We start from the raw sequence: 19,135 nt of genomic DNA on the forward strand, positions 1-19,135 counted from the left end.
TGACTGTTTTCTTCAACATGTACCACATTTCGTGAGGGAGCTCTTATAATAGCGAGAAATATTTCGCGACTATAAGTTTGTAATTTCTTTCCAAACGGATAGAGAGCGAGAAAGAGAAGAAACGAATCTGACCTCGTCTGGGCTCTCTACGATCTAAGCGTGCTTTTTTGCGCCGTGATGAACTTCCGGGTTCTCCGTGTCAACATAAAACTAAGCGTATAAACGGTGTTTTTATATAAACTCTATTGTGATATTGTTACTGATGGTTAATTCGCGCCAAAAAATCTGGAATAAATGATTCGGAGAAAAGACTTTAAATTTGTATACGTTAAGTTAAATTTAATTGTATTCAAGAGGAGTCGGACACCTGCTAAAATCCCATTCGAATGAAAAATCTTGAAATCAGCTTTAAAATCAGCAAATCATTATGACGGATTTAGAGATTATACTCTCTTTTCTACCTATCATTACGTACATTTTTTAACTCAGTCTCTCTTCAAACTTCAAAGGAAAACTAGTATTTACCTATGGGAGTTTCAGTGCCGTCTTTCCCATTGGGCAAAAAAGGCACTGCCCTAGGGCACCAAGATTCTGGAGGGCCCCATTTTTGAAATTGTGAAATGCAAAAGAAATTTTAATAAAAGAAATGTTTTTAACATTGTTCGAAAGTCCTAAACTTCGTATTTAGTCGCGTCTATAGACAGGGTAAATCTAAAACGAATAAAGACTTTTTGTTGTTAGTATTTTTAAATTCAGAATAAGCTTTTTCTTTAGTAGGACAAGTGAAACTATTTGAACCGATAGTTGTATATTAGAGCGACGATTGACTTCTTACTGGAGGTTAGAAACTTGGGTTTAGTTACAGGGGATCGCCCATAGCTTTGCCCAGAGGCCTCCAATTAGGTAAAGACGGCCCTGGGGAGTTTGTCTCCACCCATCCAAATCGATCGTAAAATCGGAATTTGGTTTGATAATAAATAATAATAAAACTGAACTAGGCTAATACCAATTAAGGCACCACCTTAGACCCAAGTCATCAAGTGACCCACCCTGGCCTAAACTATCACATATACTGCAATAGTTTGTCTCTCTCCCACCTACAGCAATCCTAGAATATTTTTTTTTATCTCACCCACTTGAAGAGACTAAACGTTTCCTAATTTCATAATTTCACGGTCTGCTGATTCCCTTTCTTTCTTTCCGTGGTATCTGAATTTCGTCAATAGATTGGTAAGCCTAGTTTTCCCCAGTGTTTAAGTTAACTTAAGTTAAGTTTAGGTTTAGTTCAGGTAATTGAGGTTCAGCTTAGGTTAAATTAAGTTAATTTAATACTGAGGTCATTACTTTGAAAAATGACTTTGAGAAGATTTTTGGTCAATGAAAATTGGGAACCGTTGATACGTGGAAGTAAAGCGTCCAAGGCCTAGGCTTTCTTCAGCCGGTCACCCTTTAAATTTACTTTCCTTCCAAACAAATACCCTGGTGGTAGGCCAACGTGTTCTGCTGTTGGCCTACCACCAGGGTATTTGTTTGGAAGGAAAGTAAATTTAAAGGGTGACAGGCAGAAGTAAACCTAGGCCTTTAAGCTACTCTAGCAATTGTAATTATAAATTCATCGCTCAACCTAAATTAAATCACGTAGTAATTTTCTAATATTTAATTACAAATCCCACAGACAAAATTACAATACGCCTGACCCCTAGCATCAAATAGGATACTTAATTAAAAAAAGTTTATTATTTTAACTTATACTGTATTTACATCAACAGACAATATTTAAAAAAAAAATCTTAAATAAAATAACAAATAGTTTAAGATCGCGAAGTAGCTACGCAAAAGATTAATAGTTAAATACAAGAGAGTTGCTTTGCGGACGGAGTTCTTGTTATATTAAATACAAGCTTTTTGGCTGCTAATAATAACTGTTTTGTTTTTATAGGAATAAATTGCCTATTTTTTACATATGAGAGCGAATAGGTTCATGGACATTAAAAGTTCGAATGAAATAAAATAGTTGGGCACCTTGCATTTCTTTTTCTTTAATTGTTGGGTTTTTATAGCTCTAATTTAAGAAAATATTTCAAAATTGAGATCTTTTACGCGCGTATGAGCTTGGAAATTAATCCGGAAGAAATCAACTCTTCCGGATTCTTGGAATGTCCGCAATTTTTGCGTTAATTTTGTTCGATTGTGCTGATATTGAAGAAAGTCGCGATGGCCTCTGTGAAAGTTCCTTGTTTATAGTTAACGAATATGGCTATTGGCTTGGTAGCCTTTTGAAAAATTGATTCAAATGGTCAGACTCTCTTTCACGTTTGGGGTGCCATTCTACGATTAAGTCTTAGGCGATCGCAGTATCTTCTTGGCTTCCTAGTTACGCCTTTCCTGTTAATTGTAAATAAAATGAATGGATTAACAACTGCGTATTTCTATTTTCTGATGGAGATGGTAAAGTACCCGCATGTCTCAAGCCTGAGCCGGCAGTAATTGAGGTACAGTCTTCCGTCAGAGCCGCACACTGGATCCGGAAGAGGGATGCAGAAATCGGGACAGTTTGGAGGCTGCGCGCACCGACTTAGTTCGACCACTTGGACGTCTTGCCTGGGATGAAAGAATTGGAGAAAATGGCGACTACAACAAGGTTGTTCTCATTTTCATTTTTTTTTCTATTATATCGCCTGAGTCGCGTAAGCCTATTAGTTCCCCTTGAATCGCGGTTTTTGTGGATACCCCCCACTCCTTTCTTATATTATTCACGAACTTGTAGGCCTTTCGTGGTTTATAACTTAAAATATTAGTTAAATCCTCTTTTTTAAAACTTACCCGCATGTTCTCATTCGCAGAACACATTCACTGGCGTATACGTTGCCGTCCGAACCGCAAACGGGGTTATACTCTTCCAAACAATTTTCGGGACAGGGTTGATAGTTTCGGAATTCTGCTTGAAATATATTCGTATTATTATAAATTTATTTAAGGGAAACTGCAAATGGGGTTTTCTAACACCATCGCAACGTTATTGTAAAATGAATAAGGATTTTCGATTATAAAAGTTCTTAAAGGAATACCTTTGGCTCTGGAATAGCATATCTTCAAATCTTGAGCTTCCATTTTTTTACTGTTAAAGATTAAATATTAAAACATTAAATTTGTGGGAATATTTAAAAGATAAAATGGTCTACATACCCGCAGTTCCTCTTTCTCATATGACATAGATTTCTGTAAATCCTAAAGTCGTTTCCGCAAACTGGATCGTAAATGTTCAAACAGTCAGCCGGGCATAAGTAATGTTTCCCTCTGCATAAATCCCACGATCCGACCGAGGTGTTTGTCCTGTTTACGATACAACGTTTCGTTAATTCCATTTGAGAAGAGTTAGGTGATGGAAAAAGTGACTGACCTGCAATTGATTCTTCGGAGATGGCATTCGTTGATATAGACCTCACCATCCGTTCCGCAAACTGGGCTCTCTCGGGGATCGATTTCGTTGCACCGCATAACGCACTCGTCTGGGGATGCTGGGTCTTCCTGTTCCAAAGGAATCGGGTTGGTCACGTCCAAGTTTTCATTGTCAACTTCTTCTACTCCGACCTTGCGCGGGTTGAGAGACAGTGGGTCGTAGGTGATGGGACCGTTGTCCGGGGCGTACGGCTCGGTCGTTGCCGGAAGCTCGATTAAACGGACAGTTTCAACGTTACCTTCCGGGGTGATTACTGGAACGGTGATCATTGGAAGTTCAGGCTGAGCCTCTTCTACGCTTTCTTCCGGCTCTTCCTCAGGCGTGAATTCTATATCCCGTTGCGGAATGGGACTATTAGTAGTAGGAAATTCTCTTTCGCGGTTTTCATCTTCCTTTTCTTTATCTTCCTCTCTCGAAAAATCATTCGGAGGTTCCAATCGTTTGGGTTCGTGCTGGCCCTTCTCAAGCGCCGCAATCGATAATTCCGAAGCCTCAGTAGGAGCTGGTATTTCCGTTGTTCCAGGAAGAGTGACGTTTTCAGACTCCAAACTCGATTCGGTTGTGACGGCTAGAGTTGTAGTCCCCTCCAACTTTTCTTCTTCCGTATTGGAAACTGAAATTTCTGTAGTAGTCGTCACGCTATCTTCCGATGAAGAAGTCGTAATGGGTGCCTCTGCTAGAGTGCTTAGTTCGGGGTCGGGTAGAATAGTGGTTTGCGATTCCTCATTAACAGAAACAGTTGAGCCACCTTCTACGGGTGTACTCGTAGTGATTATCTTACCGGCTTCTTGCTGCGGAGCTTGTGTCGTTTCGACTGTGGCAACCGCGGTAGTTACACTTTCAATAGCAGTGGTCGTTGAAGAGGCGTTGTCAGTTACCACTGTTGGTAAAATTGTGGAGCTAGAGCTTGTTGAAGGAATGTTTTCCGGTACAGATGTCGAGGTTTCACTGCTGGAAGACGTTTCTCGCGATGCTTCTGTAGATGTGGCATCAAACGCAGATACTTCTACCGGTGTGGCTGTGGTAGCATCGATGCTTAGCGAAATCTCGTCGGCTAGAGTTGTTGTAAAGGAAGGGATAGAAGATATTTCCGCGTCAGAAGAGGATGAACTAGTAGTAGTGCCTTTTGGTGTTAATGTTGTGGATACTGTTTCTTCTGAGAGTGGTGCCATTGTTGTTGAAGGACCCATCTCCATTAAAACCTCTACAAATTTGTTTTCATTTTCTGAAACTGTTTCTTCGGAGCTATCTTCTTCGCTAGAATCGTCGTCTTTCTTTGCGCTTGTTTCTGTCGTCATAGTTATTGCCTTAGAAGTAGTGGCTATTGTGGTGATAGTGCTGTTTTTCTCTCGCGATTCCTCACGGTCATCGTCATCGTCGTCATCTTTCTTCAAATTCTGATCGGTGGTTGTGCTTTTATTTTTATCGTCATCCTCTTCTTCGGATTCCTTGCTATCTTCTTTGGCGTCATTCTCGTTATCGGGCGTTCTTAATTTTCTAGGGTTTCTTACTACTGTCGTTTCTTCTATATCTTCAGGGAGACTCGTGGTGCTTGGTATTTCGGTATTCGAGAGCAGATTTGTCGTTGAAGATTCTTCAATTGTCTCCGAAGTTGTCGGACTATAAAGAGTCGTGGTCTCATTTGTTTCGTCTAGAGAATAATCCGTGTATTCCGTTAGTGGTAAAATAGTCGTGGTATCGACGCTATCAGCTTCGGTTGTCGTTGAAACGTACGTTTCTGTTTCTGATTCAGCATCTTGTCTAGATATTCTTTTTGGTGCAAAAGTTATCGTTTCTTCAGAAATAGCTTCGCTGGCCTGAATCGTGCTTGTAGAATCTATTTTTGTCGAGCTCTCCGTCACTTGGTCCTCTTTCGTGCTTGAACCTTCGGGAATTTTAGAACCTTTTTCGATGTTTAGAGACTCAACTGTTGTGGGAATAGCTGTTGTTCCTTGGATTCTAGCTTCCTCTTCCTTAATGGTAACTGTGGTTGTAACGGGCTCTTTAGTTTCTTTGGCACTTTCTGGTTCTAACGTAGCTTCACCGCTGGGTGTAACCAGCGAATGGTCAGTAACTTTCTCAGTTATTTGAGGTTCATCCGTGGTTACTTCCTTTCCCAATTCAGTTGATGACGACCCTTCGCTTTTGTCGGTAGAGTCAACGGTGCTAATGGCCCCGACTGAGAGAGAAATTTCGGTTACAACGTCTATTTTCGTAGCCAATGTATCTTGATCATCTTTGGATGAAATACTCCTAGCTTCCAGAGCTTTGCCTTTTCCTGGCGCAGTTGACGTAATTATTTCGGTGGTTGTGGTTTCGGCTGTTGTTTCATCAACTTTGGCTGTAGTGGTATCTTTGCCCGAATTGGTGGTTGTGCTGCCATCGGTAGTTTTCTCGATTTTGACCAACTCTGTGGTAACTAATTCGGTAACATTTTGTGTAGTTGCATCTTCAACTTTGGTGGCAGTCGTAGTGGTTGCCTCCTTAATAGTAGTTGTTGTGGGCGGGCTTGTTATATTTGGAACCTCGGTCGACGTTGTTGTGGGTGCGTTAGTTGTATTTGGAACCTCGGTCGACGTTGTCGTGGGTGCGCTTGTTGTATTTGGAACCTTGGTCGACATTGTCGTGGGTGCACTAGTTGTATTTGGAATCTCGGTCGACGTTGTCGTGGGTGCGCTAGTTGTATTTGGAACCCCGGTCGTCGTTGTTCGTGACGCGCTGGTTGCTTTTGGGACCTCAGTTGTCGTTGTCGTGGGCACGCTTGTGGTTTTTGGAACCTCAGTAGTCGTTGTTGTTGACGCGCTGGTTGTCTTTGGAGGCTCAGTAGTACTTGTCGTGGGTACACTAGTTGATTTTGGAACGTCGGTAATCGTAGTCACCTCGGATAGCACTGTAGTTGAAACAGCTTCCCTGGTAATTTCTGCGTTTGCCGTAGTTAGCTGTTTGCTGGTCGACGTGTCGACTTCCTCGAGTCGTGCACTTTTCTCGTCACCACTGATATCTGGCGCGATTGTTATTAACTCCTCTTCGTTAACCGAGGTCACTACATTGATGACCGTAACGAATTGTGGTTTTTCCGAGGTAGATTCAGTCGGGCTAGTCGTTAGTGGAGCTATCAACGAAATACAAAATTATATCGAGTTAGTTTTTTCTTCCTGTTTTTATATGCCTTGATAAATGGCGAAAACACTAAATTACGCGGCCTCTAGCGTGACCCTACGATTACCCGTTTTTTCACGTGCTGTAATAAATTTGGGGAGGCATTTTACGATTAGAAGTACTGTCTCCTTCGCTCATCTAAACCACTCGTCTGGAATATACCAAAGGTTTCTTAACCTTGCGAGACCAAAATTTATAGGCGCACCCTTCCCTCTAAATACCAGTCCCATCCCATCGTATTGTCGAGCCCCTTTTTGATTACGTTATAAATCTGAGAGATTTATCCTGGCGGAATGAAACCGTCTTATCACTACAAATCATTTTGTACCGCCAAAATGTTTTAACGTTCGTAAGAAATATTACGAAATCCGGTAACAAAGTTATTAGTGTTATAAGGTAATACTACTGAAAAATTAAAAAATTTCGATTCACTTCTCGAGGCAATAAATACATTTCCACCTTATGTAACAATCTTTGAAGGGGTATCCGAACGAATGTAGGCATTTTTGTTATCTCCAAAACTCCAGGGGCTAAGATCATTCCTATCGCCTTACTTCCGTCTTTATAAGCGATTGAAAAATTAGGATTTTGTTCGTAATTCTGGGTTACGATCATCTGGCAAATTTGTGATTTTAAAATTTTTGATTAACTCTAAAGTTTTTTTTTGTAAAGCGCATTGATTCTCGCCGTCTCCACAAACTCGTTTAAATAAACTAATCGATTGACCGGGTTTTACACTTTTCGGAATATTTAAGAAACATTGTACAGGATTTAAGCAGAACTCGGCAATCATATATAATAACGCAATCACCAAACCATTTGGATTACATTACTTCGCGGGTCTATTTAAATGACGTGTATTTCTGCTAAACGTTTCCTGATTACTTTACATAACTCATCAATATAACGGATATTGACGTTTTGTTTGTTAGAAAAGTACGATTATCAATCATATGATTATTCTCTGATCAACAAATAACATTCTCCTATATCATTTGGGTGTTAAGGTCACCCTCGTTTTTTATATGTCCTCGACTGCATTAATTTAAATCGTTATTACAAATGCCACAACAGGTAAAACCGGTGCTCCGGTTTCGTCCGTTTTTTTCAAAAAAGAATTAAACTAATTACTCTAGTCCCGGCTCGTAGTATTATATTATATTTATAGGTAAAATTAAAGGCTGAAATAAAATCTAGTTTTTATAAATACCGAACAATTTTTAATTTTTCTTCCATAACGGGGAACACCCGTTGAAACGTTCGCGTTTCCAGATTTTTCCTTATTAATAAATAAATACTTTAACACCTGGAGGGTGAATAGGGGAGAAATGGAAATACTGCCGCTGAAATATCAAACCTCAATTCGTGACGCAACTTCTCCAAACTTTTGACCCTTTTGTTTTTGACGATTTCGACATTGGAACGCTTTCATTATCGATCTTTAGCGGATCGCGACCCCAACCCCGTTAATTAATAGGATTTTAATTATCAGTTACGTCGGTCAAGTTAACTTTAAAGGTGCCGGGGCTTTTAGCATATTTGTGGTCGTACTTTGAATTTGGGATAAGTGTCACTTCGGGTGTGACATTGATTTGTTTTATGAGGTTTCTTTAATGTAGCGTGAAAAAGTGTCTATCCGGGAATTTTGTGGCGGATACCTCCGGATTTAAGTCGCCGAATGTTCGTTTCACCCTCAAATACACTATTGAGCTAGGCGTTTAGCGATTGGGCTATACTAACCAGTATAACGAGCGCGACAATTAGATTTACGCAATTTTAACAACGTCTCTTGTCTCTTGGTTATATTATTTAGTCGCCTCTTAGCCCGACGAAATAAATTTTTTCCCGAGCGTCGGTATCTTGATTAAAAAATCAATTTGTGGGCGCTAAAATTCTCAGATTCTAGTGTTGTAATGTTTCTAATGATAATTACGTTAGTTGTAAATTTTATCTGCATCCCGTGGCGACTTTACGCTATTTTGAAATACGTATAGATACGCGTTACGGAACTGTAACTACGGGGTAAAAAACCTTTAATAAACCCACTAAATACGAACGGTGTTGCGAAAATATGACCCAGTCGGAATGTGTAAGAAAATATCAAAATATGGATTTGGCTAAAGATTTACGAGGTCAATAGTTTCTCTACGGCATTTTAGTCTCCTGCCCCACCCCTGATGACCTCTCTCTCATTCTTCCCTCTTTTAAAGACATTCACATTTCTTTATTACTATATTTCGAAACACGGAGATACCAACTTTTTTTAACTCGGCTTGAGAAATGGGGAGTGGAGGGGGGCTAAAGAAAATACAAATTAACTTCGATGTAGGGTTAAACCAGACTGAACCGATCGTAGTTAATCAGTATTCCGGAGCCAATTCGTAGAAATTAGATTTATAAGCGAAAAATCCGTTACTGGCTGGTTTCCAAATTTTTAGCGTCGGATTTACTAATTTTGTCTGGCCCCAGTCGGCCCGTTGTTAAGTGAGAAATAACAATTTCAGATCACGAATTCCAATTTTAAACAAACGCTTCGTTTTCTCTCTCAATCTCTCTTCTCCTTTGTTCCGAAGATTGTTCTCTCATTTTTCTTTAAGAAAAAAAGAAAGTCGAACAAAAGTTATAAGAATTGGAATATTTTGGCGAAAAGAGCGGGTCACTTTTTTATTATTTGAAGCTGTTATCCTTAACACTGCCGCGATTTTTACATTTTCTTTGACGGAACGGGAGGGGATCGATCATGTATTCCCGATGGAGCTAGCAATAAGCAAATTGTATAACCCCTTTCGTTCAAGTCCTTTATATTCGAAATTGTTTAATTTGCTTGTTTGATAATCGGGACGTCACGAATCGCGTGAGCTGTCTGTACAAGCTCCGTAAAAGAAAAGTTGTTTCATATTTTTTTTTATTATAAAAGGGGAAATTCTATTGTAAATTATAATTTAGTCTGTTAGGATTAGGATTTAGGCTAATGGCAACTTAGGGTTGGGTATTTTTCGGATTAAACCCTAACCTACTATTATAATGTTAATTTTATGGAAAAGACGGTAAATTCGACCTTGACGCGTTCCGTTATGACAATTTGACGTTTTTCCTTTTTAAGAAACGTTAATTTCTACGGTCTTGAAGTCAACCCCAATTTGCGGAAGGATTTCGCAAAAATTTGCTACTCGGACCGTTAGTTAGCGCAATCAGCGGGCTGCAAATTGGCGGTGACATCGAAAATATTTCCGATGATCGCTCATCGAGATCTCTCGGAGTGGTTTGAATTCCGTCGCGGCCCTAGGCAAGGTTGGGAAGTCCCTGGGGATTTTCATTCCAGTAATTGCGTTATTAACTTTTATAACTTATAATTTGATATTAATTTTATTCATCAAATTTAAATTGAAAGTATAATTATTAAATTTATCCCATTGTCTCATATTATTAATAAATTTAAACTATGCATCAATGCATAATGGGGCGCTCCTAGTCACAAAATTATTCTTTCCCCTTTCGATTTAATTGAAGGAAAATAATGTTGTCAACAGGGCGTTTCAAAGGCTAAAGCTAAATTCCTTTTATATAATTAAAATCGTGGGGTGGCGGAGTGGTTAGCGCTTTCCCCTCGCAGCAAGAGGAGCTGGGTTCGATCCCAACTTGCGGCACTGGGTGAAAACTCGGAACTACTCCATCCGCGTTGAGTTTGCAATTTCTCTCCCCACTGTTTGAAGGGTTTACCCTTCCTTAAAAAAAAACTTGTTGAGGTTAACGGTAATAGTTAGTGTAGGGAGCTGTTGGCATGAAGGGCTTGCCACCACCCTCCTACGCATTGTAACCCGGCCACCTGTTTAAAGACATTAAAAGTCGCAAGATGACTTGGGCCTAAGGTGGTGCCTTGGGTATTAGCCTAGCTTATTATTATTATTCGTCATGGTGGTACAAGATTCAACTATTAAGCTGAATGTTTAAAATTAATATATTTATAAATTAAATTTTTTTTGGCTAAGTAGTTAAATATTGTAGCAACACGAAGACAATATAAAGAGATGGATACCTAAGACTTTATATAACATATTAGTCTATTTATCTATGGCTTTATTTAACAATCGTTCCGCGGAATGATTGTTAAAGAGGAGAGAGTGCGAGTAGTTCTTTATCTGGTTTTGTAATCTGCGAAAAGGGAATAGACCGTGATTCCCTTCTGGCCCGCGAATTTACGAACTCTTCTACTCTTTTGTAGGAAAAAAAAAGGTGAATAATAATACGGAATAAATTAATGAAGGGGAAAAAGAATGTACGCGAGCTCGAAAGTGGAGAGTGAGGGAGAAGATTTGACCAAGTGAAACGGAACTTTGTATTGTTGTCTCGCGTAACGGAGCAGATCGAAAAACTCGACTCTTTCTAGCGCTTTCAAAAAAAAACATCATAAAGAAGTTTCTTTCAGTTTGGAATATTATCAGTCCACTTTCTCTTTTGAAGTTCCTTATATAATCGAAAGTGGTTTCTAGGTGGCGCTATTGTCTCGATTACCAATATTACCGGTACGTAATTAAAGGTCAGCTGACTGCTTTTTTAGTTATTTTTTTTGGGGTGGGCGATAAAGTAAGTTCTTAAAGTATCGCGCCCCGACGAATCTTCGCATACCGGTTTCCAATTTAGATTTGGGAGGTGCGTGGAATCCAAGTGGACGCTTTAAAAAATAACCAAAATATTGACCCATTTGCCGCTTCTCAAATTAAAGTAGCATCTCTTCTACTCACGTATGAAAGGAAAATTTCAAAAATCTTCCTCAAATTGTTTCGTGTACCCGATGGGTGCCTCGTATATCTCCTACATTGCTTCATTTGATACCAATTAATATGTTTTAGTCGTACAGCCGGTACCCTATTACCTCGGTTTAATCCGAACTGTACGGTTAGCTTGGTCTTAATTTCTGTCCAAAACTGGACAAACTAGAATTTTTTGTAAAACCGAAAGGAGTGAGGGAGTTTTGAGCGTTTATATTTTTTATGCTAATTCTGATAATGATAACGTGTAAATAATGCTCCGTCCCTATCAATAACCGCCTCTATTCTTTGGACTCTAAAAAATATTCAGTAAATTGTTGTTTTATATTTTTATTTTCAGAACCGTTTACTTTATCATTGGCGTTTCTTTGATTGTTGGTTTGATCGAACAATTGAAGATAGAAATTGTGCCACATTCCGATCTATTGATTTTTTTGCGAGGATATAAGGGAAGTAATTTTTATTTAATTTTTTTTTTCTTTAAAAACTGTATATTTAAATGATACTTATAATATTTCCACATGTATATTTATATAAATTACGCATTTGACATCTTTTCCTGTTTTTCTATTTGAAAAGGGACAAACAAACAATATCTAACGGGTCGCAAAAACAATGGTTTAAATATTTTATAAATACATTTTTTAAGAAGTTATACACCATCATTTGTCACATTTTATCTCATCTGATAAACTACACTTACAATGAGACTACCCGAGGTGCTACACACCGATTTTGTTCAAACTCGGGGCATTGGTAGACCTTCATGTAACTTGAAAAATCATAAAGGGATTCTATTCAATGGGCAACGGTTTTGCCATGGCAACGAAAAATGTTTTTGACAACTTAAAATGGAAATTTTCCCATTGAAAATAACATGGGATTTTGACCTTTTCCAAACATTTTACAAAATTGAAAAAAAATTAAAATACCAAAATTATAAAAACAATTGATAAAAATTGACGAAAAAAATCAAAATTGGTCACATTTTTATCAATTTTTTAAATTATTTTCACAGGGAAATCGGTCAAAATCCCATGTTATTTTATGTTGTCCAAAACATTTTTCGTTGCCATGGCAAAACCGTTGCCCATTGAATAAAATCCCTTTAGGATTTTTCAAGTTACATGAAGGTCTACCAATCCCCCGAGTTTGAACAAAATCGGTGCGTAACACCTCGGGTAGTCTCCTTGTTAGCTACGCTTGACAATCAAGTCGTGGAATTTATTTTTTGACATTTTGAAATATTTCAACTGTATTTTCGTGATTATAAACCCCTTTGAGTGGCTTAGTTACGATGTCTAATATAAAATGAAACCCCGGTGAGTGGGCATATTTACCCGATTTAATATAAGAAATTTTAAACCTCGAAAGACAATTCGGCTGTCCCATGGCAAAACCTTTTAACCAACACGATCGTAATTTTGAGATATTTGCCTTTTTCAAAACCTAAGTTAAAAGATTTTAACGTGGTTTTTAATGCGAAAATTATAAAATCCAAAACCATTTTTAAGTCATAAATAGTTAAATATTTACGACTTTTACCTGAAACTTTTACAGTACTTTTGTGCATGCCTTAGTAATACAGATGCGTAAAAATCAAATTTTTCCTAAATTTGTTGGTTTAAAGGTTTTGCCATGGGGCAGCCGAATAGGGATATACATAAATGACAATGTCTCTTACCTGAGTATGTCAAGACAAAAGCTCCGAAAACAATAGCTAGTCCGAAGACGATCCGCAACTCCGTAGTTGCCATCGTTCCCGCACTTTAATACTAATACGTTAGTTTTTTCTTTCACTGAGTACTTTTTCCTAGTCGCGTTTGGGAATGGGTTACTCGCTTCCCCGGTTAATAATGTTACGATTTTTGGGAAAAAATTATCGAGCTTCGAAATTATTCTTTTCGCGAGCCAACGAAGCGCGAACCTATAAGTGAAGCTGGATTTGACGCGAAATTGTCTTCTCGTAAAAATCTTAGCGCCCCTCCTCTATTCTAAGTTCGCTTTTTTGAGAGAAATCGCTCGAAGGAGCGCGCGAATTCTGTCTTTCTCGAGTGGCGATCGGTATGAAAATGTTGGCCCCTTTAGCATGGTCTCTCACGTCACCCCTCCAGTTACGTATACTATCTACCGCTTAAGCATCTAGAACATGGTCGACCCCCACCTTTAAATATTCTACCTTTTATTTCCCTTTTTGAATCACTCTCTCAGCCCCCCCCCCCCCGACGTGGATTTCCTCCGTCCCCCTCGACCAATAATGTGTAAAAATGATATATTAAAAAGAAAATGAAAAGAAAGTGCTTTTGCTTTTTATTGCAGGCAGGTAAAAACCTTGCCTTTTTCTGCAAAGTCGAAACACCCTGACAGATTTTAACCGAAGGCCCTTTCTCTCTCGCCTCCCCTCCCGAGAATTTCATTTCACGATTCTATGTAATGAGATTTTACAATTTTTGACATTGCCTTCGTGTATACCCGCCAGAATATGCAATTAGCTCGATTAAATTCAAATTTGTTGACGATATCCTGTTATTTATTGAGCCGCGTGAAGAAAAGATGGCTTATTCTCTTAATTACCTTTGTAGATTTAATTTTATCTCGAATTGGTCGTGTAGGTTTTACGTAATGCTTTTTTAGTCGTAAATTTTCTACCGAATAACGCGCGAACTTTAATATTAATTATGTTGGACATTACGACGCGTAGCAATTTCTTTTCTGGTTTAAATTAATTGTATATTCTGTACCATGTGGGCGGAAAATATATCATGGTAATTACGTTTAAATCTCAGAAATTTCTCGGCATATAGTGGAACTAACCGCTCCTATCCCAACCGAAATAATTGATAATTTAGGTGACTTTTTAAAACTACCCGCTTAATAATTGGAAAATGTTTCCTTCGATTTATTATTGAACCAAAAGAAATATGTAAAAACATTTTTTTCGGCGCTTTCTCGCGAGGATGAATTAAACGTCATCGTCAATTTTTATTTTGACCCATTTTATCAAATCAATAGGGAATCAGTTTGGCTAATGATCGTTTCCACCCCGTTACGTCGACTACTTTTTTCGCTTTTACTTTATACGCGCTTAAACATTCATTTGTCGATTATTTTTCTACCGTTTGACCAACTGACCCGACGCGTTTATTCAATGGATAACTTGGAAATTTCCCGGAGGATCGCGAAACCGTCACTTCGAAATGAGTTTTATATTTTCCTCCTAATTCATAAGAGAGACCCCTTTTTAAAACAAAAACGGCCATTTTTATAAATCTCTAAGCGATTAAGGTATGATTCACGTTGTTGCTTCGTATATTAATGGAGACTCCTTGATCTGGTTTTAAAAGTAACGCTTTTAAATCATAATCAGTGTGTATTTCGCTTCAACGGCGAAATAACAGGAATGTACGTTTAGCTCCTAGTCGAGCCGGTTCGCGGAAAAATTTACGGTCGTATTTTTTAATAAATCTTTCATAGTAGCCACACAACTGATTTTAAAAAGTTCCCTCTTAACAGCTAAAACGGCGTGAGTCAAGGACGGACTATTTGGGCTTGGTTCTTCGCGTTTAACTACTTAGCCCTAGCGTACGTTGACAATTCACTTAATTAAACCTCGTTTAAGCCAACGACGAAAACTGTACCTTACTCTCCATTTTAATAAAATTGCTATGTGGATAGTAAACGGTGGTGGTAGAGGAAATTTTGCGTGTTCCGTAGACACGTAACGGTAACTTCCAATATTCCGTAGCAAGGTCGTTTGTTTAATACGAAGGTTCTACGGTGAGATCCCACATGACAGTTGTGGGCTCCCGGCTAATCGTCTGGCATCAACGCGCCGCTAACGCGTTGTCCCTAAATGTCTGTCTCCTAACGTTAATTAATACGGGAGATCAAGTTTCGATCCGGTACAACTTTTCCACCATCCTTTTTATTCAAAGCTCTCGGAGGATAAATAATTTTCAATTACAATTTTTATTTGAACGACTTTTTATCTCTGGTGATTTCTCAAAATCAAGAGACGTTTGTTAAGAATTGATACGGAATAAACCTACGTATTTAAACGCGTTCCTTTGAAACTTTCAAAGTGGATATCTTCAAGGACATTCGTCTCTGGGAAAAATTAAACTTTAAATTTATTTGTGTTTTTTTTAAACATGGATGCAACTTGTAAGATGAGTATATCTGAGTGAGACCTAGATTCCATCGCGAAGAGAACATCTCGAAGGGTGTTCGCGAGCCAACACCCTTTGGCCAAAAAAGTCTGTAAAAATAGGCGACCTTAAACTCGAGATTGAATCATTTTAACTCTTTCGACGACCGTGTGTCTTTACAATGTTTGTTGCGGCGAAGGGTATCATTAAGGATGAAACGGCCGGCAGCGAGAGGAAATCGTGATTTGGCGAATCTCTTTATTCTCTTTTCCTCCAAAAAATACCCGCTTTACAATTGATATCGCTGCCTTTAATTTCTTCACGAATTAAGTCGCATTTCGTCCGCTTACATAATGGCGATTGTGTTTGCGAAGGGTGAAGTCTGTTCCGCAAACAGGCGGCGGAAATCCAGATGAGGAGGAGGGGGGTATCGGGGGTGATCGCGTGTTTACTTCAAATGCAGAGTCTAATTGAACAATGAAAGAACGATCCGGGTTTTTCATCTGACATTAGACCTTCAATTTAGCGCCTATTGTTAAGATGTGAGACACGTTCGCGTTAATAGCGCGTTTCGGTAAAAGGCGTCTTGAATTTTCGAAGGGCGTCATTAGGCGTCGTGCCGGACGCATGTGTACCATCCCCGCGTGTCGCAACCACGCGTCAAATGACTGAAGGAATTCATATATTATTAATGTTCTTTGAGGAATTTTCGATATACCTCCGCGTATAGGGAATTAGATATTTTTAAAAGTAAATTCGTTTGAAATTCTTTCCTTCGCTTATAGCGAAATTGGCGACGTTACGACGTGACTCATCTCCGGTTTTCGTCAATTTCAGGGTCCCCGCGCGCCTTCCGAGTAATATTTACGTATATTGTGATTATCAAGGGTCCAGCGCTTTCCTATTGGATTGCGAAGCTTTTTTATCGAGAATTTCACACGGAAAAGAATGTTTCTTTTTACGTCGTTAGCCACATTAATTGCAGGATGTGTATATCTCTTTATAATGATAGAATATTGGCACGTTTTTTTCGTGGGTTTACTTGAAATGTTTTAAAGTTAAGATAGATATCTAAAGATATTACGATAGTTAAAGCTAGGAGCAACAAACACAAGGAGAACGCAGCTAGCCTTTAAACACGCTAACGAAGGGTTGTGTACGAATTTCATTGGACGAGCGTCACGAGCCTTTACGATGAACGTTTTACGGGCGGGGGGGAAGACAATTTCCGAATTTTCCCCTTCCGATGGCAGCAGGCGCTAAAGCGTCCAACCAATGAAAAACGTACGCAAGAAAATCCACGACTTTTGACGGGTTGCGTTCTCCTTGTGTGGACTGTGGGGTGTTGTGTTTGTTGCTCCTAGGTTAAAGAGAGTATGAAGTTCCATATTTAGGGTGAATAAACGAATTTAACATTACTGCTACGAGATTTAACATAAAATAGGAGCATAAATGTATAATATTGTACATAAGTTTGACACTTCCTTTCTTCACATGCAAAAGTTATACTGAGAGCTATTCACAAGACAGACTGCATTTCGGGCTTCGTCGCCGTTTGGCGTCCGCTTGCTAACGCGTCACACGTAGCCTTTGACCGCGCCTCGCTAGGGGGAGATTTTCTTCTTGTGATGACGTCACTCCGTTACTAGCTCGCAGTAAAATATTCCCCAAAGTGAAAAACTTATGAAACAATATTATAGACTTATGATAGGGGTGATTGGCGCTAGTTACGTTCATACATCGGCGGTTCCGGCCTCCAGTTTCAGTCTCCAAGACCGGAGACCCGCGATTTCTATGGAGACTGAAGGCCTCTAGTCGGGATGGAGACTGGAGGCTCAACCTTCCAGTGGAGACTGGATTACCGGAGAATGGAGACCAAAAGTGTTGCCAACTATACATCGACGACTCCGGCCTCCAGTTTCAGTCTCCGAGACCGGAGATCCGCGATTTCTATAGAGACTGGAGGCATCTAGTCGGGATGGAGATTCGAGACCTGGATACCGGGAAACTGGAGGCCCAACCTTCCAGTGGAGACTGGAGGAACGGAGACTGGAGACCAAAAGGGTTGCTGACCTATGGTTATGTTAAAACAAATCGTAACTTATTTTCTATCCACTTTAAATTATAAACGGCAATGTGTATAGACTTAACATTTCTAAAACCAACCAATGTATGCATTTAAATAACGATATCTCAATGTTTGCGTTATTATTTCATTTATATTATTTGTATATTCTGGAAATTGTTACATTATCGTATTAAATATCAAATTAAATGGTGAGGGCGGTGTTTCCCGTGATAGTTTGTACAATATGGAGACGTCCACAACCAAATTTACATGAACTAACGTTACCCCAATTTTAGATTTTTAAAAAATGCAACGATTAAGAAACGTAAACACTTTCCTCAGATAAATACAAAATAAAAAAATCAGCTTAGAAAGTTACGAAAATTTTCAATAAGGGCGTGTTCTATTTTCTTTAATCAACAAATGAAAAAAAATCTCAATTAGAAATTGTGAAAAGTATATCGTTTAATTAATGCAGTTCACAGCCCGGGCGTTACGATCGATCGATGTTTGAGAACGATTATTTCCACTGAGTAATCGATTGAAGGCAATTTCGTTTTATAATGATACGGTCGGGGGAAGGCGGGTGGCGTGAGCGATTATCGTTGATTCGATTGTTCCGGCGGCGGTGGATGAGAAATCAAAATCAGCGCAGCGGGATAGCCTAGACCTTAACGAACAATTATTATACATCCGAATCAGATACGCCTCGCGCGCCCAATCGTCCAAAAAGGGAGAGTGAAAGATGCTTTTGTAAAACAGTTTTCGAATCGTGAAGAATAGGCTAGAAAGGCTTAGCGGCGAGAGCGAAAGTGCCGAGATAATAGGAACGGACTACAAAAGTTTCAATTCGCCGAAAAGGAACCGCGTTCAATTCTATTCCCCGCGAATCTTTGGCGGTGGCCGGCCTGGAATTCCTTTGAATAATTTAATAGCTCATCATCACCCACCTCTCCCTTTAATTAAAGAGAAACGAGTTCGTAAGACTCGGTTGTTAATTAAAAAAAATGGAATAAGTACGTTTTCGAATCGCACCTTAACCGACTCAACCCCAAAAAGTCATTTCTCTTTACGATAGAAACGAATTCTATCCAAATATTTAGATCAGTAGGAGAAAACCATTTTCTTTTCTTACGCGTTTAGTCGTGTTGTAGTTCAGTTTCCGGCTAACCTTCGCTTAAAAAAATATTTCAGTAACTTTAAATGGAGGGTCAGTAATACCAGCCTAAAGTACTGTCAGTTTCGATTGTAATCTTTATCACTTGGAGTTAAGAAGTGTCGCAAAAACTGGGTTTAGGGTTAAACATATAACGTAGACTTTCGATACTGTATAGCTTCGACAAAGCTATCTTATAATACTACATTGGAACGCGATACGCGACCACGTATCGTATACATTATAGCTTTACGAACGACGTTTCGAAGTTGCGGGTGGGGTTCGTGGTATAGCTTAAGAGGGCACGATCCCTTTTTGCGCGTAACAGATATCAAAAGAATTGAAGTCGTATCTTTCTTCGGAGTGGGTGTGACT

Source organism: Leiobunum rupestre, chromosome 8 (assembly GCF_980474605.1).
Source record: "Leiobunum rupestre chromosome 8, qqLeiRupe1.1.hap1, whole genome shotgun sequence".
Classification (NCBI taxonomy): domain Eukaryota; kingdom Metazoa; phylum Arthropoda; class Arachnida; order Opiliones; family Sclerosomatidae; genus Leiobunum; species Leiobunum rupestre.